We start from the raw sequence: 26,264 nt of genomic DNA on the forward strand, positions 1-26,264 counted from the left end.
GCCCAGTTGCCAAGTGTCTGCCTGCATTTTCTTGGAGGGGGCCAGCCTAGGAGTAGGTCAGGAAAATTATGGCTTTTATCGAGCAGACACTGTGGTTCCCTTTGAGGATGGCCAAAGACTCACTCACTGTTGGCAACAGCAACACATGTGGTCCTTTAAAGAAAGACATGAGTATTTTCATTAACTAGGAAGGAAGGTGCCCACATGAGACTTCATTTATTTGGAATATTTCGGGCAAAGCTGAAAGGGACAAGATGTTTGTAAAAAAAAAATTAAGCGTGAGGGCTCTGGAGACAGTCTGCCTGGGTTTTAATCCTGGCCCTTTCACTTACCATTCTGTATAAACGAGCAAATTCTCTAACTTCTCTGATTCAGCTCCCCACTTGGTAAAATGAGAGAATAATAGGACCCACATCACAGGGTTGCCCTGGCAAATTAACATATAAGAATTACATAGAACACTGATTACATACTGTAAACTCTCAAAAAATTTCAGTTGCTGTTCATATTTTTAGTTTAATCATCATTATTTAGGAAAGAAAGTAATCAGGCTTTCTCATGTCCTATGAACTACTCTTTCAGACTATTCTTCAAACATTCACTGAGAGCCTAAAATGTGCTAGATATAATCCTAAGCACTGTGGATAATTCAGGAACAAACAAGTCCAGAAGAGAAAAGATACATGTGCACAAAGGGCTGTGCTACGTGGGAGAGTGTGTCTCCCTCTGATGTAGCACTGATTGCCAAGTATTTTGGGATTTCAGAGAAAGCAATGAATCGCCTAGTAAGGGGGATGGGCCAGTCTTTATGGAGAAGGTGGCATTTGGCCAGAACCTGAATAACAAGTAGAATTTTTTTCTAATGGTGGAGAATGATGTCGGACAGGGGCTTGGTGTGAGGAGGGGAGAGGGGAGTGGGGAGGACTTAGACGGATGCAATGACATAGGAAAGATGTTGAAGAGGTTCTGGAGTGACAGGGAATGTCCATCCAGGGCTTAAACCGGGGTTCTAGACGGAGAGAAGTCCTCAAAGTAGAAAGGGCAGTCATTGGAAGGACTTGGCCAACAGAGTTTGCATTTCAATTTGGTTAGAAATTGGACCTCTTTATGAAGAATTTGGTGGTGCTATAAATTTTGGATTAATAGAGCACTCCAGGAATTATCTCTGATATCTACACATCCCTCTAGCACTTCCCCATACAACGCAGAAAGACATTTCCAGCATTTAACATTGTGTCTGGCACTTAAGTCCTAAAAAAAAATAAATCTTAAAAATGTGATAAAATATCTTAACAGAACACTAATTCCTCAAAGATTGTTCCTCAAGAACACTAATTATAGAGTAATTTTACCAAAGGTTTTATAGATCATGTTATAATTAAATAATTTTCATAAAAGTGGGATTTACCAACTAAGATTTTTCTTTTAAGAAGAGTCTCTTTGCATAGCTCCATGTGCTTTATAATTGTAGTGCTGGCACTTGGATCTGTGTAATTACACTTAAAACATTTCACATACAACAGTTTGGGCCTAAAGACCAAGTAATTTCAATTATAAAAATATATGAGAAGAAACTGCAAGAAAATAGGTTTTTAAAAAATATTCCGTGAAGTTAAGTTTAAAACTCCACCCCAAATGTAAGTCACAAATTCTATAACTAGAATAAGTTGCAGAGGCCCAGGTATAGCATCTATATATTTTTGGGACAGTAAACAATTTAGATTTTGGGTCTATTCTTTTCTGTTTTAAAAAGCTGTGACTGGGAACAAGGCAAGATGGCAGAGTGGTGAGGTGTGGAATTTAGTTACTCCTCCAGGGAAACTGTTAAATAGCCAGAAACTGTCTGGAACAGCTGTCTAGGGGACTTCTGTGACTGGACACGCATCATACACAAGTCTGGACCGGGTGGAACGGCTGAGATCGCAACAAAGAACTTAATGAAAATGTTCAAAAATCTTTTGTAGTGATGAATGCACAACTACATGACGATACTGTGAACAATTAATTGTACACTTTGGATACTGTATGGTATGTGACTATATCTCAATAAAATTGCATGAAAAAAGAAACTGTGACTGGTGTAACCCTCCCTGTCTCTCTTCTTTCCCTTCTTCTCTTCCTTCTTCCTTTCCATTAATAATGAGCATCTTCTCTCTGTACCATATTAGTTCCTACCAGTCCAGGCATGTTGTTGTTTATTTTCCTATTAGAGTTAAAATGTCAGTGATGATGGGAAAAGGCCCTGAATCAGGCACCATACCAGTAGCTTCATGAAGTTCTCTTGTAAAAGTTCAGTCTTTAAGCAGAGAGGTACTATCATAAAGCCTCTCACAGGATCCTCTGGGCATTATTTTAGGCCCTCCTAATCTGCCTTTCCACTGCACACAGCTCCCCCAGTCATGCTCTGGTTAACAGTAGACTTTGCAATTGATTAGGATTCTAAAGAATTGAATTCTGGTTGTGATACCTTTGCAACATGTAGTTACCCAGTAACTCAACCTATCTGACCTTTGCTTTCCTAAATAATATTTTGTCAATAATACTTTTCATATGCTGCAAAATAATGAAGGTATTTTTTGAGCTCCTTAGTTGAAGAGAATTGTATGAATTATTTAATAAAAATGGCAGAAATAGAAATGAAGCCAAAAGGGAAGAAAGTTGTGCTGACTGAATACACTTCCTCCATGGTGTTGTTCCACATCCTTAAGGAGCTAAGCATGACTTGTCTTTTTAAATGGACAACAAAGTGATTGGCAAGTAGAGTGTTAAACAAGAGAGTGGTGCAATGAAGTGCACCCTATTAGTTAATTAAAGACAGCATTTTGTAGCAAAAGAGTATCACTTAAAAATTATTAGCAGGCAATATGGTACACTGGAGAGAGCACTGACCTCCAAGTATAGCTGTGAGACCCTGAATTGATCACTTGCCTTCTAGGCTTCAGATGCCACATCTGTGAAACAAGGATCTTTTTCAACACAAAAAAATGATCATTTTGTCTGTCATTGGAAGGGTATATGGCCAGGGTAAAGTATACTGCCCATCTCAAACACTGCCACCACTTGTACTTGGGTGAAATCAGGTTCAAGCAAACAAAAGAAGATGAATAATACTTTCTCTATAGGGTTCCTATAAGGTTTTAAGATAATATACGTAAAGCACCTGATGTATGTGGGAGGCACCTAGTGGGTGTGAATCATTATCAAGGGATAGTTTACTTCTCAGGCTCAATTTTTATCAGACCCGTTCCCTCATTCTATGCTCTTGCTGACCGGTAATCTGCAGTTCCCAATAGTTATCATGCTTTCTCTTGCCTGCGGACCATCGCACGTGCTGTTCCCTCTGGCTGTTGCAAACCCGCGTTCCACTCCCTTTAACCAGCCAGCTCCTATTCAACCTTTTGAATCTCAAAAATTCATTCACAAACTTGACAAATATTTATGGCATACATACTACATCCAAGGCACTGTTCTTGATGCTGTGGATAAACCGGTAAACAAAACAAACCAAAACCCAGCCGGGTTCTCATCTGCTATAAATACCAGCTCATCTTTATCCCCGCTGGGCTGAATGCTTCCAAAGAGCGAGGTCCATGAGCTTCTTACAAATGCAGCACCAAGCAAATGCCTGGCACAAAGTAGGTGGTAAACAAATACTGAACAAATAAAATTAAGAACTTAGAATATGTGGAAAGGAGAAAGGGGTAATGCCTTGGTGGTGTTATTAGACCACTGATTACAACAGTAGGGGGAGAATTTTCAGCCTGACCAGTTGAACCCTAGATACAATTCTGCTATTACTATAGAACTTATTCTCAAAAATCACAAAGCAAAGGAGAATTATAATCTGTTTGATTCCAGGCACATATTTAAATTTCTCTTGAATTTTCTTGATTCTCCTAAAGGAAAATAAAATTCCTAGGAACTTTTAGTCCTCAGTCTTCCGCTAAAAGATCAAGCACTCTGAGGTGTTTGTAAGGAAGTAGTAGGACAAAAGAGAAAGAGTTGGGACAGCCCCATCTCTAGGTGCAGATGGACTCTCAAAAGAGACCAGTGAAGATGGTGGCACTTGTGGAAGAGGAGCATGAAAAGAATATAATGGAAAGAGAAGGAAACCTAATAAGAAAGAGGAAAATGTTTATTAAAAATGAAGTGCCAGACAAGAGAGATTCTGTTTGTGCTGGTAAACAGAACAAAAGCAAGATCATCTCCAGTAAAACACAATGGGAAACAGCCATATATTACAACTGCTTAGAAAAGACGAAAGAAGGAAGGCCAATAATAAACTGTGGAGCAGCACTGAGGGCCCAGCTGAGTTTAGTCAATAAACTTCTTGGACTGAATCATGGTTGACAGTTTTTCTTCAGAGAAGGTAGGAAAGATAAGCGAGAGGGCAAGTAGGGTGCTATAAAGAAAACGAAGAAAGAAATACCATTATAGTGCTGTTCCACACATATTTGTTCCTGATTTTTTACTTTTCTGAGTCAATAAATTCCTTGAGATCTGAAAAAAAAAAAAAAAAAAATGAAGTGCCATGGTGGTAAAATATTGACAGGAAAAGAACATGAAAACAACAGAAACAAAAGTAAATGTGATGATAAGTGACATATGAAATTGCTTTATTTGATTCACTCAACAGCTCTGAGAGTTCTGTAAGGGAAGTTTATCCTGCCCATTATATGGCTAAGGAAACCAAGGCTCAACGACTTGCCTAACAAATACAGAGGCAGTAATCGAGGTTCTCTGATTTATGATCTAAGAAATTTTTTCCACAAAAGAAGGAGAAAGATAAGGTCAAAACTCAAAGACAAGAATAAAGAGCAAGTGGTGCCCAATAACTGTTTGTTGAGTGAATGGGAAACAGACGCAGCACAGGAAACACAGACTGGAGGCAAACTTCAGTTCCAGTGGAGAACGTTTCTCTGGGCTCACTAAGCAATTTGAAGATATTGGCTCCTGAATCCCCCAGATATCAGTGGGTTGGAACTAAATGGAGCTAAATGGAAGATACTACTCTTCCTCGTTTATAAACTAAGAGATTAATGCACAGTAAGTCAGTAATTATTTAGCGAGCACAGTATCAGGCGGAGTCCAGACAGGAGACAGATGGCACCCTCAGGGTGAACTGAAGAGCATTTAATGAAGCGACTGTTTACAGGGCTGCCAGCTACACTGGAGGTGATTTCCACTCTTAGGTCTGAAGGGCAAGTAAGTACCCTCTACTCCAAAAAGCAAACAGATAAAATCAAGGAACAAGGCCAAGAATTCAGAGGGAAGACAGGCTGGACTACTTCTACAGAATGTGTAAAGGGGGAAGAAAGCTTTTTTTTTTTTTTTTTAAAGTGTGTGAATTAAGAAAACAGAAAAATATAAGTGCATGTTGTTTGTTTATCTTTTCAATTTTCATCTGTTCATTGTGCAAGTGTAAATAAACCTGTTACATGGCAGGTAGTCAGCATCACTGGGGTTAATGTGATAAATGGTTCGAAATCCCTCTCCCGAAGGAATATTACAGTCTACTGGGGAAGACATGTGAGTGAACAAGAACAACCACAGCAACTGCAAAGCAATATGATGTTTTATAGAAGAGGACTATATACAATTCCATATTGCAAAGATGGCAAGTGCTGCTCTGTCTGTGGGGAAGGGAGAGTTGGAGAGGGTCGGAAGTGAATGGGGGCAACATCTGAGCTGCATTTTGAAGAAACAGTTTTTGAAACAGACCAGTAAAAGGAAAAATTGCAAGTAAAGGGAGTGGCTTATGCACAGGAACGCAAACTTGAAAAAGGGCCTGATGACTTGGGGGCACAGGAATAATTCCGCAAGGCTTGAGTTCAGGGTACATGAAGAGTGGTATCACACTAAAGACTATTAACTTTGTTCTACAGTTGGTGGTGAGCCATCAGAGGTTTTAAAGCAAGAAAGGGTTGTGGTAAGGTTTATAAATTAGAAAGACCATTACTGAAGTATTGTTTTCACTTTAGGGAATGAGAAGAAAGTAATGAAAAGGGTGTGGGGGTAGTGAGAACAGTCAAGAGTAAATTATTTTCACTGAATTTCTATCTTTTGTCAGTTGTGTTTTCACATGTTTATTTTATTTGCTTGATAAAGAGAGGACATTTTGATGTGGGGTAGGAAGAAGAGAAAGTCAGAGTGAAAAATGGCATTTATTTTCTAATAGGTGTCTTTGCCTTGTAGACATCTTGGAGCAGTGCTGCAGGTGAAGGGGCTCTCCTTCCTATGACTGACCAGGTAGGAACTTGGCCACCTGTCACATTAGGGGATGCTCATGCTTCCCTTCTGCACATGGTGAGTCCACTGCCACATCACCAAGGAAAGGGACGTGGGAAGACAGCCTCATCCCCTACCTAGTGCACGACAAGCAATAGTGGAAATGGAGCTGGGAACTTGAAGGGCAAACCAGAGCTCTCATCTTCTTTCCATTATGCTTGACAACAGATGGAAGAAAAGAAAAGCCCTCACCTCCTGTGGTTGCTGGTGATATTCAGCTGGGACCCTCATTCTCAGTAGCTACAGATTTCCCAAATCACTCATCTTAACTTAACTTGATGCTGGGTTCTATTGCATTTCATGATAAGGGTCTTGGGAGGCTGTAAACCTATGTGTCTGGGAAAAGAATGTACTACACTAAATATGGAAGAAGAGCTACAGATTTCCAGCTTTCACAGCTTGTCTGCCTGTGGAGGCAATGCTTCAATGTGCTCTTGAAATCATTTGGGTGGGCCTTGTTTCTGAGGAAATAAAAGGCCCCAGAACCTCCCAAGTGAGTAAAAGAATGATTTCCAGATAGTCAAGTGGAGCAGCTTTCTGGCTACACGAACTGGATGTGCTTGGCAGTCTTTCCATCTGGCTGGCCAGTATCCTGAGGTTAGCAAAGCAGAAGGCAAATCTTTTGGGATTTAAAAGACATGTGCACGTGCCAGTATTTCTGACAAATGCTCAGTTAATTGTTTTCTATGATTCTTCTCCTGAGACATAAACTGTGTGCACCAGGCACCGAGAACTATCCCCTCCCACTATCCCAGAGCCCAGGGGAAACTTCATAATCACACACATTTGGGCCAAGAATCTACCCCACAGGAAATGGATAGATCAGCCTCTGGGGATGAAAGAGTGATGCAGGGCATGGGAAAGCAGAGATATCTCCTAAGTAAGAAAGAAGACACACTCACACAAGTAAAGCCAGAGAGCATATAAACCAATATGAGAAACTCAGACTTTCTTATAAGGATACCAAAGAAGCAGTGGTCAGAAGAGGCCTGGGTAAGTTGATGAGAAATTTTCATTCTTCCGTAACTGGTGAATAATTTAATATTTGGAAAATCAACATTCCAGGATGGAATTCAATTTGAGATTGGTTACTGGAAATCATGGCATAGAAGGTGGTTTCCAAAACAGATTATACATATGTAGAGGTGAAAACAGATCTAAACTCTGAAATCCATGACCTTCAGGACTGTTTTCTTCCAGATCTAGCCCATTTACAATTTTGCCTCCTTCTTTGCCTGCAGCTCTCTCTAATTATGTTTGGCTCCTGCCAACCATTCATCAAATATTTATAGTTGTGCACTATTCCAGAAGCCTACATACTCTGCTCTTGTTGAGTTGGAAAGATTTAGATGTGACCCCTCTGAATGAATGTTAATTGGATGTAACATTTATCCTTTAGCCCTGTCCTATAACCAGAATCTTACCTGTAACATAGTAGCTATGCTTATTAAAGTAACAGACTGGAATGGTCAAGAGCACCAATTCCACTACTGCTACTGCTCTTGGATTGGTTTCAGTGGGTGATAACTCAATTTTTATTTATTTGTTGTCAAAGATTTTGAATCAAGAGATTTTCGTACTAGATATGAAATTTAAGAGTACTTATTTGGCACTTTTATTACCAAGAGTAATAAGATACTTATTAATAAGGTACTTCCTTGTTCCTTCCACTAAAAGTCAATCTCACGAACAATGACAATAGCATGCTAGATCAAATTCACAACAAGATCTGCAATCTAAATAAGTTCTCATTAGAAACCTAAAATGTTACGTTACTGACTTCAGGATGTTTATTTGTTTATTTATTTTGGAATCCAAACTTCCCAAAGGGAATGGAAACTTTCCTGAAAAAAAAAAGTCAAATTTAAAAGGCATTGAAATCATAAAGGTGGGTAAAGTGTTGTAAACACCTGGGGAAATCTGTAGCTAAACATCAACAAAATGCTGACTGAGAGAAGAAGAATACAAAAGAAGAAAGTATTAGCAACAACAACAAAAAAACTGGTTGAACAGGATATTTGTCTTCAAGGAACAAACGGGTCAGACAGGACATAGTATTGGTAAATTCAAGTTTAAGAATTTGACAGAGAAACTCAGTGTAAGAAAGAGAATAAAGTGAAATAAAGGCAAGGAGAAGAGTCTCGGAGGTAAAGGAGAGAGATTCGACTAGCTTTTCCTTTATAAAAAAAAAAACAAATAAAATTATACAAAATAGAAAATAAAGAACTAATCTTAAACGACTTTTTTTTTTAGGGAAAATAAAAAAAGATTTTGTTTTGTTTTAACCAGAGACAGATCTATCCAAGATAGAAATAGAGACCAGAAAGGTTTCTAGGATAAAGGATTTACCACAGCTCTCAAGTTAGGACAAAGCTATTTCTATTTACAGAGTACTTTAAGAAGCAGTAGTAAAATATTCTGGTATGCTTTGTTAAAACAAAAAAAGTCTTCAATGAAGCTTATTTTAGGCATGTGTCATGGGCTTTCTTTTGCTGAATTCTTCATATTAGCAAACTAAGTTGCCTTTCCTTTCATTCCTTTGGCCACAGGACAGACAAAATTATTTACCAAAGTCTCTACCACAGACATTCTCAGATGGTGCTAATAAAAAGAAGAAACCCAAACCAGAACTGGTGGTCCACATTGTGAGAGTTGCTAAACATCATCACAAAGCAATAATTATCTTACAGCATGCTTGGTGGCTCAACATTCTGAAATGCAAATGTCAAGGGCATATAGCCTCCACAGTGCTGCCAATGGGAACTCATGTTTTGTGTTGGGTGGTCTTGTGTTCTGCCTGGTGATCTTGTTTTCTGCCTGCCGTGACAGCACTAATGGTTTCATGGAGCCCTCAATCCTACACAGGATTCATTTGACTCACTTTCATAATGCACGACACATCATGAAAGACTGACTATCCAGAAGTGACACTGCAGTATTCCAGATATTTTTTCCCTCTTGGTAGTGACAGTTCCAAGCTGGCTTAGTGTTTAAGTCAAAGTATTTTTCTAAGTGGCAGTTCAAAACACAGCCTTACATTTGGAAAATCAATCTGAGCTCTTCTTGCCTCTTCCATCATTGCCTGTAATAAATATTCAGCTGTTGGACTGCAGCTAGCTGCTTATGATAGATGATGTAGGACAGACTCCAACACTCTCTTTTCCAGATGCAAAAAAAAACTCATCTTTTGGTTCAAGAGACTTCACTACCTTTTAATAAGCATAGGCAGATCATTTTACAGACTGTCTCGTCACACTCATTTAGGATTTATTTCCCAAAGTTCCACAAAGAATAGCAAGGGAAAGTTCATAGTTGTGTAAGATGTCAATCTAATCTCTGTTCAGAGGGTCAATGTGCCACATACCCCAAAATTAATCTAGGACGCTATTCCAGTTTTAACTCTAAAGAGGGTATTGAAACATTCTTCAGCATGAGTTGACCTACAACTCCATACTTATAGTATGATTAGACCAATAATTTAATTTCAAAAGACTCTGAGGGATATTCAATTAGATTTGATTTAGGTACTTCAGTCCTATACCCCCCAAACCGCCTCCTAAAGTGATCTTTTTGCAAACTCCTACAGCACTCATTGCCTCTACCATTTGCTCACCATTTTACTGTATTAGAACTTTTATTGTGGTTAAGTTTTTTGGTCATTCTTTCATTGAACAAATATGAATTGAGTCCCTACTAACCTCTTTTATGCCCCAGGAAAAGACTCCAAAAAGAAGTGAAAATTTGAGCTGGTCATTCTAAATGTTTCCATCACAACCTGGTACAGAAGATGTGAAGAAATACCTGGTAAGGGACCTGCCACTCTATACTGTAATCATTTTGCTCCTTTGTCTGTTGACCATCCTTCATTATAAGTTCCTTGAAAGCAGATGCCAGACATACTCATCTTCATATACTCAGTGCCTAGCACTGTGCCTAATGCATAGCAAAGGATCAATACATTTTTTAATGAGTAGTTAAACTTGACCCTGTTGGAGGAAAGAGAGTTATTACAAAGATGAATACGTCCAACTCCCTTCCCTCAGGGTCTTTCTAATCTAGCACATGATTGAGTACAGAGTATATATTCAATAAACGCTTAGTTGATTCTCAGTTAGCTACTTTTATTCAAGTGGAAAGACAAGGCAACCAAAATGAATGTATGCCAGCAAAGCCAGTTATTGCTTTATTTCACCATTTTTGATGGTATAAATTATCAAGACTCCTCCTCCTCTCACTCAGGACTCCACCTACCTAAGAACAAGAAGGGATCAAGGCAGAGAAACTATTTACCACAGCAACCATAATATCTGATGCCAAAACTGAAATACATGGTCTTTCACCAGGAGAGGCTATTTGAAAATAGGATCATCCTCAATCATCTAAGATGTTTGGCTTTTAGTACTTCTGACCTCCAAAGAAAGCAGAACAACATGGTTTATTCATTAAGAATTGCCAGATGGACCTTAAAAATTGTGTGAGAAAAAATATGAAAGCATATATGAAAACTGTACAAAGGTTAGAGATATAAACAGAGGATACATTTTGCATTAAAAAATATATGAACCAGTTTGGTGAATGTGTGCATGAGAAAATGATTTGAGGACTTCCCTAATTTACTTACACTCTTTCTTTACTGGATAGCTTAAAGCATGAGATCTAATGTGAAGTCAGAGCCTAAAAGGACTAGAAGAAGAAGGAAAGAAGATAAAAGAAGAGTAGGGAATCTTAAGAGGAAAAGGATGCAGGGAGTCAATGCAGAATTCCATAGCCCAATAGAGAAAATGGAAAACTCATTCAACATCTACTCAATAGATTCATAATTGAGATGGGTGTCACAGAGCTAGAAACTGTGGAGGACAGCAAGATGAATAAAACCTAGCCTAGTGATAGAGAACTCACAAACAGGGATGTAGGAGTGGGGGTGGGGGGATGGAGAGCAAAAAATAACTAGTACATGTATAAATATAATAGAAGGGAAAACTGATCATTCCTGGAAGAGAAGTACAGATAAAGGGCTGTGGGATTTTAGAGAAAGGAAATATCTTCTTCAGCGAGGTACACTTCAAGGTAATTTCACAGGGGAGATGATATTTAAACTCAATTGGAGATGGTAAGGAATTCAAGAGGTAAAAAAGGGGGAGGATAAAGAGCATTCCAGTTGGAGTTAATATGAGAGAGGCATGGAGGCAGGAAATCTACTAGGTCTGTTAAATGAGCATCAAGTGTCCCATTTTGTCTAAAACTTTAATTATGCGTGGGACTACAGTTAGAAATGAGATTGAACTGGTAGACTGTGGCTAGATTACAGACAGCCTCGAAAACATAGCCAAGGGGTTTGGGCTTTATTCAGCAGGCTTTGGGGCCACTCAAGATATGATGAGATCAGAGCTCTATTTTCAGAAGCTTTATATAGAAACAACACAAAGAGTAAATTCCATGGAGAGACTGAAGGTGAGAGATAAATTTGGGTGTTGCTATAAAGTTTTGTAAGTAAATTAATGAACTTCTTAAAGAAGAAGGTGACAGCTACAAGGCAAAGATACTACTAAATGCTGTAAGTACTACTGCCTGTTTTAGTCAATATGACAGTGAGTCATCAAAGACTTGAGTGGGGGGCAAGAATGAATTAGAACTGAGATGGGGCATGGCACCCACAGGGCTTTAGTGTCAGGTGTAAGCAAAAAGGCAGGAGCAAGATAAGCCAGTGGTTCGTGGTTAAGTCACATATAAGGTCTTGTAATAGAATTAGGAAGATGTGAAAAGAGGAAAACGTTGAAGAATATGAGACAGACTTCAGGGCGGGTGTCCCCTCCAGTAAAGGTTATTCTGACAAGATATTACAGGCAAATGTGGCTATGGTGATTCCAACATTTCCTGGCTAGTTCTGTCTTGGAGGTGGTCTTTTCAAGTCTTGAAGAGCCCATGAGGGTGTTTCTTGATCCACCAAGTCAGTGACACACATCACTAGTAATACAATATCCTCCTAATGATATGGGAACTCAGCTTTAGGGGTTCCCTCCTCTAGAGCTTCTTTTTCTCAAGTCACTACTTTATTCATCCAGCATATATTTATTGAGCAACTACTATTTGCAAGACCTAATCTATATGGTTGGGTTACCTCAGTGAACATACAAGAAAAAAGAAAAAATCCCTCCTTTCCTGAAGCTTACATTATACTGGCTGAAGACAGATAAAAATATTAACCATAATAATTAAGTACACTATATAGTATGTGTACTGGTTTGTATGTATTGTGTCCCCCAGAAAAAGCCATGTTCTTGGATGCAATCTTGTGGGGGCAGACATATTAGTGGGGATTAAGTTGAAACATTTGGATTAGGTTGTTTCCATGGAGATGTGCCCCACCTATCTGTGGGTGATAGTTCTGACTGGATAATTTCCATGGAGGTGGGACCCTGCCCATTCAGCATGGGCTTTGATTACTGGAGCACTATATAAGCTCAGACAGAAGGAGTAGGCTTGCTACAGCCAAGAGGGACACTTTGAAGAATGCACAGAAGCTGAGAGAGTAGCTGCAATGAGAGACAGTTTGAAGATTGCCATTGAAAGCAGATTCTTACTCTGGAGAAGCTAAGAGAGGACAAATGCCCCAAAAGCAACTGAGAGTGACATTTTTGAGGAACTGCAGCCTAGAGAGGAAAATCCTGGGAGAAAGCCATTTTGAAACCAGAACTTGGAGCAGACGCCAGCCACATGCCTTCCCAGCTAACAAAGGTTCTCCAGATGCAATTGGCCATCCTCCAGTGAAGGTACCTGATTGTCGATGACTTCCCTTGGACACTTTATGGCCTTCAGACTGTAACTTTGTAACCAAATAAACCCCCTTTATAAAAGCCGATCCATTTCTGGTGTTTTGCATCCCAGCAGCATTAGCAAACTAGAACAGTATGCTAGAAACTGATAAGGTCTATGGGATAAAATATAACAAGTCAGAGAGATCACAAAGTGGAGTAAGGTGTGGAGCACTTTAAAGTTTCTGAAAAGGTAGTCAGGGCAGGCCTGATTAAAAGATGTAATTTGAGCAAAAGCTTGAGGTAGCAAAAGGAGTTATCCAAGTGGGTGTCTGGGAGAAGAATATCTCAGATGGAACCCCTAGCTCAAAGGTCTTGAGGTAGGAATGCTCTTGCTGTATTCTAGAAAAAATGAGACCAATGTGGCTGGAACACCAAGTGAGGGGGAGATCAAAAGGCAAGAGGGACAGATCATGAAAGGTCTTTAAGCCTTTGTAAAGACTGACTTTTCCTGTGAGCAAAATGTGGAGCCCATGGAGGATTCTGAGTCTAGGAGTGATATGATCTGGCTTGCATTTGTAAAGCATCACTTTGGCTACTGTTTGATAATAGACTTTAGGGAGTCAAATGTAGAAGAAGGGAGATCATTTTTAGACAGTTACGGTAATCCAGATGAGGGAAGCTCATAGCTTGACTCAGAGTAGTAGTAATAGAGGTGGTGAGAAGAGGTCTGATTCTAAATATATTTTGATAGTAGAGCCAACAGGATTTCATGGTGAATTAGATATGGAATGAAAGAGGAAGAGAGGAGTCAAGGAAAACTCAATATTGTGCATCTGAGCAACCAGAAAGATAGAGCTGCTAATAAATGAGGTGGAGAAGAGTACAGATGGGGCAGGTTTGGAAAGGATGATTAGGAATTCAATTTTATACATATTTTGTGTAGGCATTTAAATTTCAGGAGAGAGATCTGGGTTACAGACATAAATTTAGGAGTCTTTAGCATATTGATGGTTTATCAATCAGGGTTCCCCAGAGAAGCAGAATCAATAGGATATGTATTCATTAATATTTTAGAGAGAGATAATAAGAAGAGACAAATTTCAAAACATTGGTACACAGGGTTGGGGAGTTGGGACTGACAAGTCTGAAATTCATAGGTCAAGACCAGTATGTAAAAACTGAGGCAAGGGTTGATGCTGCAGTCTTGAGGCAAAATTTCTTCTCCAGGAACCTTAATTTCTGCAATTAAGACCTACCTCTTTTATTGAGGGAAGTCTCCTCAACATAAAATCAACTTTAGGTGTTAACCATCTCTACAAAATACTTTCACAGCAGCACCTACATTAGTGTTTGATTAATTAAGTGGGTACTCTAGCCTAGCTAAGTTGACACATAAAACTAACCATCACAGATGGTTTCAGGTTATGAGACTGGATAAGGTCACCAAGAAAATGAATGTGGATTTAGAGGAGAACCTAGATCATCATAATATTAATAGTTCTAAAAGGAGAGAATAAACCACAAAAAAAGACTGAGGCAGCACAACCAGGAAGGCAAAAGGAAAGTCTAGAGAGTGTGGTGTTCTGGAAGCCAAGTGAGTACAGGGTTTCAAGGAAGAAGGACAATCAACTGTGTCAAATGTTGGTGTCATTACAAGTAAAATGAGGACTGAGAACAACCACTGGATTTATCATCAAGGTTCTTAGTGATCTTAACCAGAGCAGTTTCACCATGTGTTGAAAGCCCACATGGGGTCGAGTTCAAAGAGAAAGGGAGGAGAAGATTGGAGTTTCTATAGCCCTTTTGAGAAGTTTTCTTTAAAGGGGAGCAGGAAATGAGGTGGTAGCAAGAGAGAGAAGTGGGGCAAAACTAAGGTTTTAGATTTTTTTGGTTTTGTTTTGTTTTTTAAGGTGGAAGAAATAACATCCTGTGTGTGTGCTTACAGGAAAGATCCAGAAGGAAAAAAATATGATCAAGGAGAGAGAGAACTGCTGGAGAGATGTTTGTTAAGGAGGTGAAAGTGGATGGGATCTGGTCTTTGTTTTTGATTCCCCAGAGCTCCTCTTAGCCTTAGGCCTTAGTAAAGTACCCTAAAATAGATCTTCCCTGATTTCTTGATAGTGATTATAACAGAATCAGTAAACCTAATCGGGAAGAAGAGGAGAATTCACCAAAACTGGATTTCCAGGAAATGATGGATCTATTAAGAGAAATAGGTCAGAAAAAAGAGAAATTGTTTTTAAGTAGAAGGAGGAAGACAGAGAGAAACTATTCAGAAGAGACAAGGAAAAAGAAATGAGATGAGTTTCACTATTAATGAGAAGTCTGAGTTTAGTAAGACACTTAGGTGGATATTCTCTTGTGGGTATGGAGATTATTGAGAAAAATTTAGCAAAAATTCAATGAAATGGAATACATGTATGGAATACATCCACAAGTGAATATTTCTTAGACGTTATATTCTCCATAAACAGCTTGCTTTCTATGAAGAGTTCCTGCCACTTTTTTAAAAGGATCATGCAGTAGTTAGCAAAATAAAGTCATTAAGCTGAAAAAGGCACCTTGGTCAAGGCAAAGGTGAATGAGACCAAGTTCCAGGACAAGAGATGGGGAGAAGAAAATGAGTATTCAGTTCTTGCAGCTTCAAGATATTTAGCCAGAAGCCTAGGGTATAGTATGAGTAACGGAAACAACACTGGGAATATAGACCCAGAGCAAAGGAAAATGGATGAAGTCTCATAGTATTTCTGGAAATAAGGAAATCTACAAAGTATATCCCCATTTTGCAATGGTGGAAAATCTTGGCATAATGAGGCCAAGAAACTGGATTTGTAACAAATGTATTTTAGATTTTTCCAACATGTCACAATGAGTCAGCACCAAAATAAGGACTGGAACCCAGGACTCTTGTCTCCTAGTCAAGATCCTACCTACTTAAACCGTATTTCCTGTGTTTTTATTTTTTATCTTAAGTTCATTTGTTTTCTTTTTCTCTTTCTCTCTCTCTTTACTCTCTCTCTTTCCCTCCTCCTGTCCCCCTCTCTCTCTTTGTCTGGTCTACTCTCCCTCCCTCTCTCTCTCACATACCATAGATGACCCTTGTATATGTCCTCCATAAATCACACTATAATGGAGCCCCTTTGTTGTTCTCATCTCTAGGTACTCAAAGGAAGATTATGGCAGAGAACCAGAGCTCAACATTAAGGGAGATAATTGAAGGTCATTCAGCTGAAAATAATTCATATTTACCCGTGGCTTCCTTTACCCACAGCATCTGGTTTCCGTTAGCCAGCATGGTATCCTCTGGTTCTGACTGTGGTGGCCTACAGTAACCACATTTTTGCTAAAAAAGAAAAGAGGGATTTCTTACATCTGTTCCTGAGATGTTTTTATGCTCTTCCTTATGATATAAAGCAATGCTTAGCATTTAGATCAACACAGACTAAAGCTTCAGGGTGTTAAGTACTGGTGACTTTGAGCCTACTCCCAGGCAGCCTCTGTTGCTTTCTCTTTCTATCAAGATCAGTCACAGAATTAAAGATTAGGAAAGCTAAGCTCAACTAGTCCATCTTACTAACTCCTGCCAGAACTTCTGAATTCTAGGCAGGTTTGAGTATATTCTATTTGTAGAGAGATTTCCTATTATCTCTATGGATGGAGGCTACATTATTTCACCCACTAAGCTATTAGAGGTTCCAGTGTGCCTGCTCACAGTAGGAACTCATTTTTATTTTTACTTGCATGTGTGTGTGTGGCTGTTGTAGCAATAGGAACTCCTGGCTCTATTTAAACCATAATCTCTCTTAGCCTGTTTATTAATTAATGCCCCTTTATTATTGTTTTCTAGTTACCTTTTAAGAAACATAAATCTGTTGAAGTGATAAGAAACTAGAGAGAAGAGGAAAGGAACTGAGAAATAAGCATTTTTTACTACTGGTAAATGTAAGGAAAAACCCAATATGCTTAAATATGGAAATCTAGAGCAACCTTCATAGATTAGGAATTAAGACTAAGAGAATGAAGCAATTAAAATCACTGAAAAAACAATGAAATAGTTATAATAAATACATGTACTATGACCCTAAAAAAAAAAAAAAACCCAATATGCCTAAATATGGGAAAAACAGAACCCTGAGATATAATCAATAGGAGGTGAATTTTGACCATATATTGCTACTATGAATAGTAATAGCTAAAACTTACTGAGTGCCTCTTACGTACTATATTTAAGGTTTTATGTCTGTTATCTCATTTAATCCTCACAAAACACCTATGAAATAAATATTTTATACCTATTTTACAGAAAAGGAAACTGAGTCTTATAAAGATATATTTGTGGGGTCCTATCAGGAAACAGATGGCCCACTCAAAATTGGTTAATTGGAGGAGAGTTTAATAAAAGGACTATTTATCAAAGGATGGGCAGGGTGTAAGGAAATCACAAGGGTTACTGCAGTACCCTGAGGCTAGTGACTTTAGGGCCTTATAGTAGTTAAGCCTGATGGAGGGAAGGGAGGGAATGATTACCAGAAGCTGGAAAGAGAGCTCTGTGGGAAGGCCACCTGACCGGATCCTGATCTTTGCAGGGTGATATAGGTAGCCTAAGTCAAATCCAAGGGAGAAAGTGGGAGAATAAACTCCCCATCCTCAGTCTCTTTCCACCCTTCAGTTTTCTGCAGAGGATCCCTTTTAGCTTAAACCAACCAGAAGTCCCAGGGCAAAGGAGCCTGTGATAGAATCCAGAGATAAGATTGCTGGTGGCAGAGAACAAGGTGGAGAGGTTGGAGAGTGGAGCGAGAGGTGTATAGACACTGTAAAGTCTTAGAGCTACAAGTGATGGAGGGGATCTCAAATCCACAGCTGTTTGACCTCAGAGCCTAGGCTCTTAATCACTATAGTTTTCTGCTGATGGCTTTGAAATGGAAAAAAGGAAGTTATCCCAGAGAGTATTAGCAGCATGAGAAGAGGTAGTCAGGAACATGCAAGACTATGATATTTATTTGATGTGTAACCTTTGGCAAGATTTCCCTGAGTCTGTATTCTCAGCTACAAAGTGTGTCTACTTCACAAGATGTGACTTTTCTCAGTGCAGGTCATACTGCCAATTTCATTATAGCTGTTCTGGCCCAGCCTAGCACAGAAATGAGCCACCCAACTTTATGCTCAGCATAAGAATACCTGCTCTGGCAGAATTTAATGCATTGTAAAGAACTGCCTCTCTGTAAGCCACGTGTCAATAACTCAGGGTCAGAAAGAAAGTGGCCATGAAATTTTCAGCTTTTTTCTTACTGTTTTTACTTCAGAGTGGCAGAGATGGTACAGAGTACCTCCTCATTTTACCAAAACTGACTCAAGAAAATGTGCTTCTGTAGCAAAAGAAGTTAGGCAATGTGATTTCATTTACAAAAGTTTTCTTCATTCTATAGGAGTCATTTACAACAAAAATTGACAGCAGTAATAATACAGTACTATGATTGACAGAAGATTATGCTGCTGACTAGAAATGTCTCCCATAGTAGCAGTGCTTATAGAAGTTCACAGGGTTACCAAGACCCTGCTGGGTCTAAAGAGGTGACTCATAGTAGGTTACAAAATATTGCTAAGGAATTTCCTGCATCAAGAAACAGGACTGCAAATTGAGTGAAAGCCAAGAGAACAGGAGCCAAGTAGAAAATGCAGTATGGGAGCAGTTTGGAAAGGGATCCAGGGTTATAACAGAGCCTTCACTTTCATTGGCATATGATGCAAGAGAGTATCAGATTGCCTTAAAATCCAATTGGCAAAATAAAATTTTAACACAAGGATAAGAAGCGATCATCTGGTATATTTCCTAGAACTTGGAATAAAAAGAAAGATCAATGGAAAACATGGAAAAAGATAAGAGATTTAAGAGATCAATCCAGAAGTCCCAACATCCAAATAATAAATTTTGGGCAGAAAGAATGGAGAAAGCTGGAGGGAAGAAATTAGAAAAATGAAACAAGAAAATTTGCCCAAATTGAAGGGAGACTCAACTCTTCAAAGTGGGTGGTTCTACCAAGTGTCAAGCAGTGAAAAAAGTCCCACACCTAGGAAAATCACTGTAAATTTTGAAAACATCAAAAATAAAAAGAGCAGATCAGGAAAGCTTCTAGGGAGTAAAGCACACATCTTGTCTATAAAATTAAATGTCAGAAAAGAATCTCTTTGAATTTGAGGAATTATGTTTTTTGCCTAGAATTTTATATCCAGCCAAGCTATCAATTAACATGAGGGCAGAAAAAATACATTTTAAGATGTGAAAAGACCAAAATTTTATCTCTCACTGATACTTTCGTATGATGTTACTTGAGGAAGAAAACCAAGAAAGAGAAAGACATGGAGCTAAGAAATTGTGTATCCACTGCAGGAAGACATAAAAGGAAGTCCTAAAGGAGAAGGATGAAATCAGTCCAGGCAGTTAGATTAAAAAAATTCCATGAGGAAGCCCTCGGTGGGGGGGGGGGGGGGGGGATGGTGTTGATTTATTATTTAAAAAAATAAAATGGGGGGAGTTAAAGATGTTAAGATGGAGTAAGCAGAAAAACTTAAGGATATAATAAATATGACACACATACAAAGCAAATAGGAAACATTAAGATAAATACTTAAAGATCATTATATCTTAGGCTAGGAATGCAACTAAACAGTTTCATCTGGTGGTCTGGTCAGGGAAGGCCTGGAGGCAGGAAAACCAGTTAGGAAGCTAATTTGGTTATCCAGGTGAGAGATAATGATGGTCTGATCCAAGGTCATGGCAACGAGGATGGAGATAAGTGGGCAATTTTTAGAGATAGTGAGGAAGTAGAATAGACAAATTGGGAGGTAGGATGTCAGAGAGGACAGGTCAAGATAGACTCCAGAGTTTTCTTTCAAGAATCTAGGTATAAAGCAGTGCCATTCACTAAGATAGGGAACACTGAAGGGGAAGAAGATGTGGACGGGTCAAAGGTGAGATCCCTTGAGTCTGAGATGCTTGAAGGATATCCAAGTGAAAGTGGCCAATTGGTAGTTGGATATACGTTTTGGAGTTCTGGAAAATGTTATGGTTTAATATGTTTCTTAAGCAATGGGAGTGGATGAGTTAATAATTAATACTTCATGTTCAGAGTTCCCAGGGCCTGAAAGGTGAAATACCAATAAATAAACTTTAAAAAAATATTGCTCTAAACAAATAATTTAGACTACATAATAAAATTCACATGGAATCTTCCTAAGCTATATTCTATGCTGTTTTGGCCCATATGGGTGTTATAGTTAAAAGAATGCATTCCACAATCAAAATTTCAAAATAACAAGTATTTTGAGTTTGTGTTTCCTCAAACTCCATGAAGATGAGGTGTAGTCCTTCAAGATTACTTCTTAAAAACCTCTTTTTATTTCTCTCCCCAATTCACTTCCCTTACAGACCACAACTAATCTCCTTTAACATCCCTACAAAAACTCATCCAGTTTTGATCTCCCTATACCTCTTGCTTCCCCCTCCTTTCCTCTCAATCTTCTGTTGCAAAATCTTAAAAACTGTTCAAGCAAATCAGGATCACACTTGCAGGCTGGGGAAAAGAAAATCTGAAGTAGGTCACGCTAGAACCCTTTTTAATAGCAGGGAAATAAATAGGAAATATTTGTGTACTGATAAATGTCATCCCATTCTCTATATATTGTTATGATTTCTAATGACCCAATGATAGTAGTGTTAAATATCCAAGGTGGTTAAGGGCACAGTGCTTCCCGAGGAGGCCAGCTTCCCGTCTACTAATAGCGCAGTTCTGGATCTGATCCTTACTTTGTCAGCAACTCTCCATCGTGATCAATCCTGGGAAGCCTGTCTCAAACTAATCAAATTCACAGGAGATTAAAGTTTATTAATCCAATTAGCCTGCCCCTTCCTCCAATTATCTTGGTAGACACTCTTTCCAGGGTTTAGAATGATGGTATTTCCCCATCCAGTTTACATCCTTCTAATTAGAACAGTACATAATGATAATGCTACTTGGTGAGCAGAGATTAAAAATGAATGGAAATATATATGATCTTGAGCAAAATTTCATACTCACACTAGAGGCAGGGCTGTGGGTGCAGAATCATGGCCCCACAAAATCCTACAGTGATTGGAATGTTTGTGTCTCTGGCTTTCCTGTCTCTAGACTGTCCAGCTGTATTTCACTTTTCTGTTTATCCATGATGACTGTCTTCTATGCACTCAATTCTTTCTCCATATAAAGTACAATACAGTTGGGTTCCAATTACTAAAATTAAAATCACTTTCTAGAGCTGCCTGCCTGAAATTACAGCCAGGTGACCTTAACTGGAGTTTTATGTGTTCCCAAACACCACAGGCACATATTCACAGACAGTCTCCAGGCTTACTCCCACAGATGGCAAACTTTATTTCCTTTATTTCCAATTTAAGAGGGAAAATTTCACTGTTATCCCCACTCTATTACTATCATTCAACAGAAGAATAAAAATCTATCAATATCTCCCAGGCCTGTAAAATCAATATTCTCTATTTTTCTCTCTCTTACCTGCTTTCAAATACTCCTCCTCCAATAGTACTCAAAAGCCAGGGAAACATAAGAATCAAGAATTTTTCATTTTCAAGTATCAGGATCATCAGTCAAAACAGAGAGTAGTTAAAATATTTATAGAAGGGAAAATCTGATTCAGGTATTGTTAGAAACTCTCCATACAATGATTTTCATAGATTTTTTTTTCTTTATTTTTTTTCATACCTTTTCATCTTGTCCAAAAATTTTGCAAATTATACTTTGATATAGAACAAATAGAGCTTATGTTCCTCCAATTCACATAGCTGGTTACACTGACTTGTTTCATGTTGTATTATAATTCCAACTTTTATCCCTTCTAGGATGCCAGCCTATCACTTGGGGACATTGGTGGAAGGGTGAAACTGTGTTAAAGCAAAGTGTTTGGCATGTAGTTGACATGATGATTCAATATGGCAGGGCAAGAATTTCCTCCCTATGCCCTCTGACACTTCTGCCAGTCTTCTCCAGGCCTCACCCTCTGTGCCCCCCTCCCCTTTTTAGAGGCAGAAACAAACAATCATTCAATATGATGACACACAGGCAGAGTGAAAAATAATTTGCCTGGACAGTCCAGGAGTGAGATAGTGGGTCAGAGAGTGGAGGAAGACTCTTTTAAGACTGGGAAGAGAAAAGGAAAAGGGTATTTAATGGTTGTTCATTCCATTTTCTGGCTCCTCCATGCTTCCTAGTTGAGATATCAGCAGCAAATTTCATTTATGCTTTTGACAAAATTTTCACTTTGTGTTTTGGGCCCTGAATGGAAGTCTGGAAAAGCTATTTAGAAGTCAGCTCTTCCTCCAGCACTCCCACATGCACACACAGAGAATTTCATACACAGACATGGCTGGCACACCCACAGAGGAGCCACATGTGCACCTAAGAACATATGGACAGGCAGACAATAAAAACACCCAGCTGCAGTCTGAACCACTCTAGCTACAGATGCCTTCTCCTGCAGACAGCACATGGGCTTGCATTCTCACACCCACGCAGACACAAAGACCCACACACAGATGCCACAGCCACACCCACAACCCTCACTTACTCAGCTATGCTTTTCCCCCTACGTATCCCATTGAAAAACAGGACTGCCTCCAATTAGAATCTCCCAGTCCATCCTTGATTGACTAATCAAACTTCTCTCTGTGTAGTCTCACGAGAACTCAACTTCTGAATTGCTCAGGATAACTGAGAGTGGAAGAGAAATAAGGTATAGTTTATCAAACACCTGGGTAACTTCAATTTGGGAAACTAGGTAGAAAAGGCTGTCAGGGCTAGCAGTGCCTGCTTCCCCTAGATATTTCAGATGATCTGGAAATGGTGACAATGCAGCAACTGCTAAAGAGGCAACCATTGATACTAGATGAGGAAGGTAGAACCTGGTATGGAAAGAAAATGAACTTTAGAATCAAACAAACTTACGTTAAAATCCATTGGTGCCACTCACTAACTGTAGATTTGGGCAAGTTAATTAATCTCTAAGTATCAATTTACTCAACTACAAAATTTGCTTTCCATTATTTTTTTAAGGACTAAGTGTAATAATATATAATACATATATATAAAATGGCTTCATAAACATAGTGTTTTGTTTTTGTTATTGAAAATGTTCCCAAAACAATCTCTTAGTTTTGAGACTCACTAAGCCAAAATAAGGAAGGTTACAGGCTCACTCTCTGCTTAGGAATAGAGTGTCATTGGTAGGCAATATTTAATGAACAAATAAATGAATGAGCAAATGGTTGAATGAATAAATTAATGAATGAGATCATGCATATATCTTACTGTCCTTGGAATCACTAATATGTAATACTAAAACTAGCGTGCAGTTCTAGTGCTAAAGGTTTCTCAATCTAATGGGAGAGACAGCTAGAAAAGATAATTATAATAAAATGAGAGAAGTATTGCAAGGTTTTATTAAAGCAGAGAAAATAAGTAACTCTTTTGGGAGACAAAGAGATATTCCAAGAAAGTTCTTTAAAGAAGTGCTATGTAATGTAAATATTGAAGGATAACTAAGAGTTTATTGGACAGAAAAAGCTGATAAAGTTATTCCAGGAAGAAGAAAACGCATGGGCAAAAACACAAGGCATGAAAGATGCTTACTTGGGACAAAATGAGTCAGCCAAAGTAGCCAGAAACTAGGGAGCATTGGGTATCCAGCACAAGGTAAAGCTGAAAAAGTAGTTTGAGGGACTTGCTTATGGAGGACTTTGTGTAAGGAGTGTCTTTGCATAAGGAGACATTATCTTTAACACAGAGGATGACAGGCAGAGAAGAGACATGGTCAAATTTATATTTAAAAAAATAATTCTAACATAAGTGTGAAAACAGATTTGAGCAGGAAAAGACTCAAGCCTAGAATATCAGTCAATTTAAGTTCTCAACCTTTCACGTGCATTATTAAAGTGCAATCCATAAGGCAGGGAAATGGGATATATAAAGGAGATAATACTGAATAAAAACTTTTAGGGTAGAATTCACAGGAATTAAAGCACTGATTAAATTTGTGGAGTGAAAGAGAAGAAAAACTTAAGGATGTTGAGAATACAAGCTTACGTGACTTGGTAAATGTGTTTTCATTAACCAATATAGGGAACTGCCCCCTACTGCTGCATAATGAGTTACACCAAAACTTAGTGGCTTAAAACAACAATTATTTTATTATCATTTCATATGGTTTGGAAGTTGAATGGGCTCAGCTCTATGGTTCTTGCTGAGGGTCTCTTGTGTTAGAGTCAGATGGTGGCTTTGACTATAGAATCATCTCAAAGGCTTTCTTACACATTTATATGCCTGCCTGGAGGTTCATATTGGCAGTCACCTGGGACCTCAGCTGGAGGTCTCTCCAGGAATTATCCAGGAACTCTCACATGGGGGCCAGGTTCCAATAGCAAGTGTCCCAAGAGAACCAGGTGAAAGTGAGGGGAATTTTTATGACCTAGCCTTGGAAGTCACATAAAGTCACTTCTGCCAAATACCGTTTGTCAAGGTAGTCACAAAGTGTCCACCCAGATTTAGGGAGGGGACATAGACCCCCAGCTCTTGATTGCAAAAAGGCCGTCTTAGGAAAATTAAATCTGCCACAATAACATAGAAAGAAGAGCAAGTTTGAGTACTGTTTTGCACATGTTGAGTTTCAAGCACCTGCAGGACATCCAAATGAAGAAGATAAATAGGAAATAATAGATTTGGTTTTGGTGTTCAGGATATTTAAAAATTATCAAGGATATGTGTGGCAATGGAAATAATGGGAGTAGATGTTGTGGCTATCCAGGGAATAGAGAAGAGAAGGAAGGAAAGAGAAGGGAAGAGAAGGGAAAAGAAAAGAATGACAGAAACAGACCCCAGGGATATCACAACATAAGACTGAAAAAGAAGAAGAGGATCCAATGAAAAAAAACTGAGGAAAACACAAAGAAGGATTTGGGGACTGAAGAAAGAAAGATGTGGCCACAAAATATTCCATTAAAAAAAAAAGACTGAAAGGTCTCCATTTGAGTCATGAACTGGGAGGTAATTAGAAACTTTCGGGGACCAAACTCAGTGGAGTGGTGGGGGCAGGAGCTAATTTAGGGGAAGGAAATGAAGAAGTGGTGAAAACCAGTCTATGTAATGGGGCTAGAGAAATTTCACAGTCACTCCTCTAAGAAGTGTTCCCCAAAATTAGCTTTAGTAATCTCTTCTTGTTAGCAAAGTTCCACATACAAAACTAAAATGAAAACTTGAAAGTGAGAGGGAGAGAGAAAGAACATAATTGTGGAGAACAAGCTCGGACTACAATTTTAGGAACTTTCTTGTGGTTTCCCCATAACTGAAAAAGTGGCTTCCTGGATATGGTGTGTTCCGGGACAAGTGCTTCATAGAGAGTACCCAGCAGCTGTTCACATGAGCGAGAGCTGCAGATGCAGGGTTGTGGCATTGCAAAGAGAAAATGAGTGATTAACTTAAGGAATAATATCAAAGGTTTGGAGAACAGAGATAGGATATAAATGCCAGGAGGAAAAGGATGTGGGCACGACTAGGTTTAATTGTTTATTTCCTTGATGCCTAAGAAGCATCCAAGCAGAGAGGCAGTTCTGGACAGCTTCCTTTAATATTGTAGTTTCCACAAATGAGAAACTTGGTGAAGCAGACTTTTTCTTCACAAATAATTTTCAAATACCTGTTCCTCCTACCAGGCCCAGTCTCCTTGACTTGCTTTTTCTTCTCTGAATCTTTTGCTACTCTTCTACCTCATTTATTCTCACACTTCTCTGCTCTCTTCCATTTAATACTTCTGGCTTTTGCTTTGCTTTTATCCCCTTTCTTCACTTCACAGTTGGCCAAATTCATGTCACACACAACTGAGAGCATAGTGTGTCCACTCCCTTTTGGAAACTTTTGTTCCATCTACAAAATGAAGGTCATGGTTTTGTCTATGCCCATATTTCCTAAGTCACAATGACAGAAGAAGGAAGAGACAACACTTGTGTGGTTTTCTACAAAGATAGTGCAAGATGCAAGCACCCCTGAAGTCCAGGTCAGGAAATGGATTGAAAGAACAGAATTTGAGCTGTTGTTTGCAGGCTGAATGTGGTCAATGCAACAGTTCCTAAACTGCCCCAAAGGAAAATTGATACTTTTTTCTTAGAAGGGTAAGAATTTTGCT

The 26,264-nt window shown here is 38.8% G+C and overlaps 1 long non-coding RNA gene across 1 annotated transcript in view; it reads left to right on the forward strand.

Moving 5' to 3' along the window:
• Positions 1 to 7,164: 7,164 nt before the first annotated feature.
• LOC119516659 overlaps positions 7,165 to 26,264 on the forward strand; it is a 30,170-nt gene continuing 11,070 nt past the window's right edge. The window contains exons 1-2 of the long non-coding RNA XR_005213343.1: positions 7,165 to 7,281; positions 10,003 to 10,092. This is a non-coding gene — a long non-coding RNA (uncharacterized LOC119516659). The remainder of the gene's footprint in view (positions 7,282 to 10,002; positions 10,093 to 26,264) is intronic.

Source organism: Choloepus didactylus, chromosome 2 (assembly GCF_015220235.1).
Source record: "Choloepus didactylus isolate mChoDid1 chromosome 2, mChoDid1.pri, whole genome shotgun sequence".
NCBI lineage: Eukaryota > Metazoa > Chordata > Mammalia > Pilosa > Megalonychidae > Choloepus > Choloepus didactylus.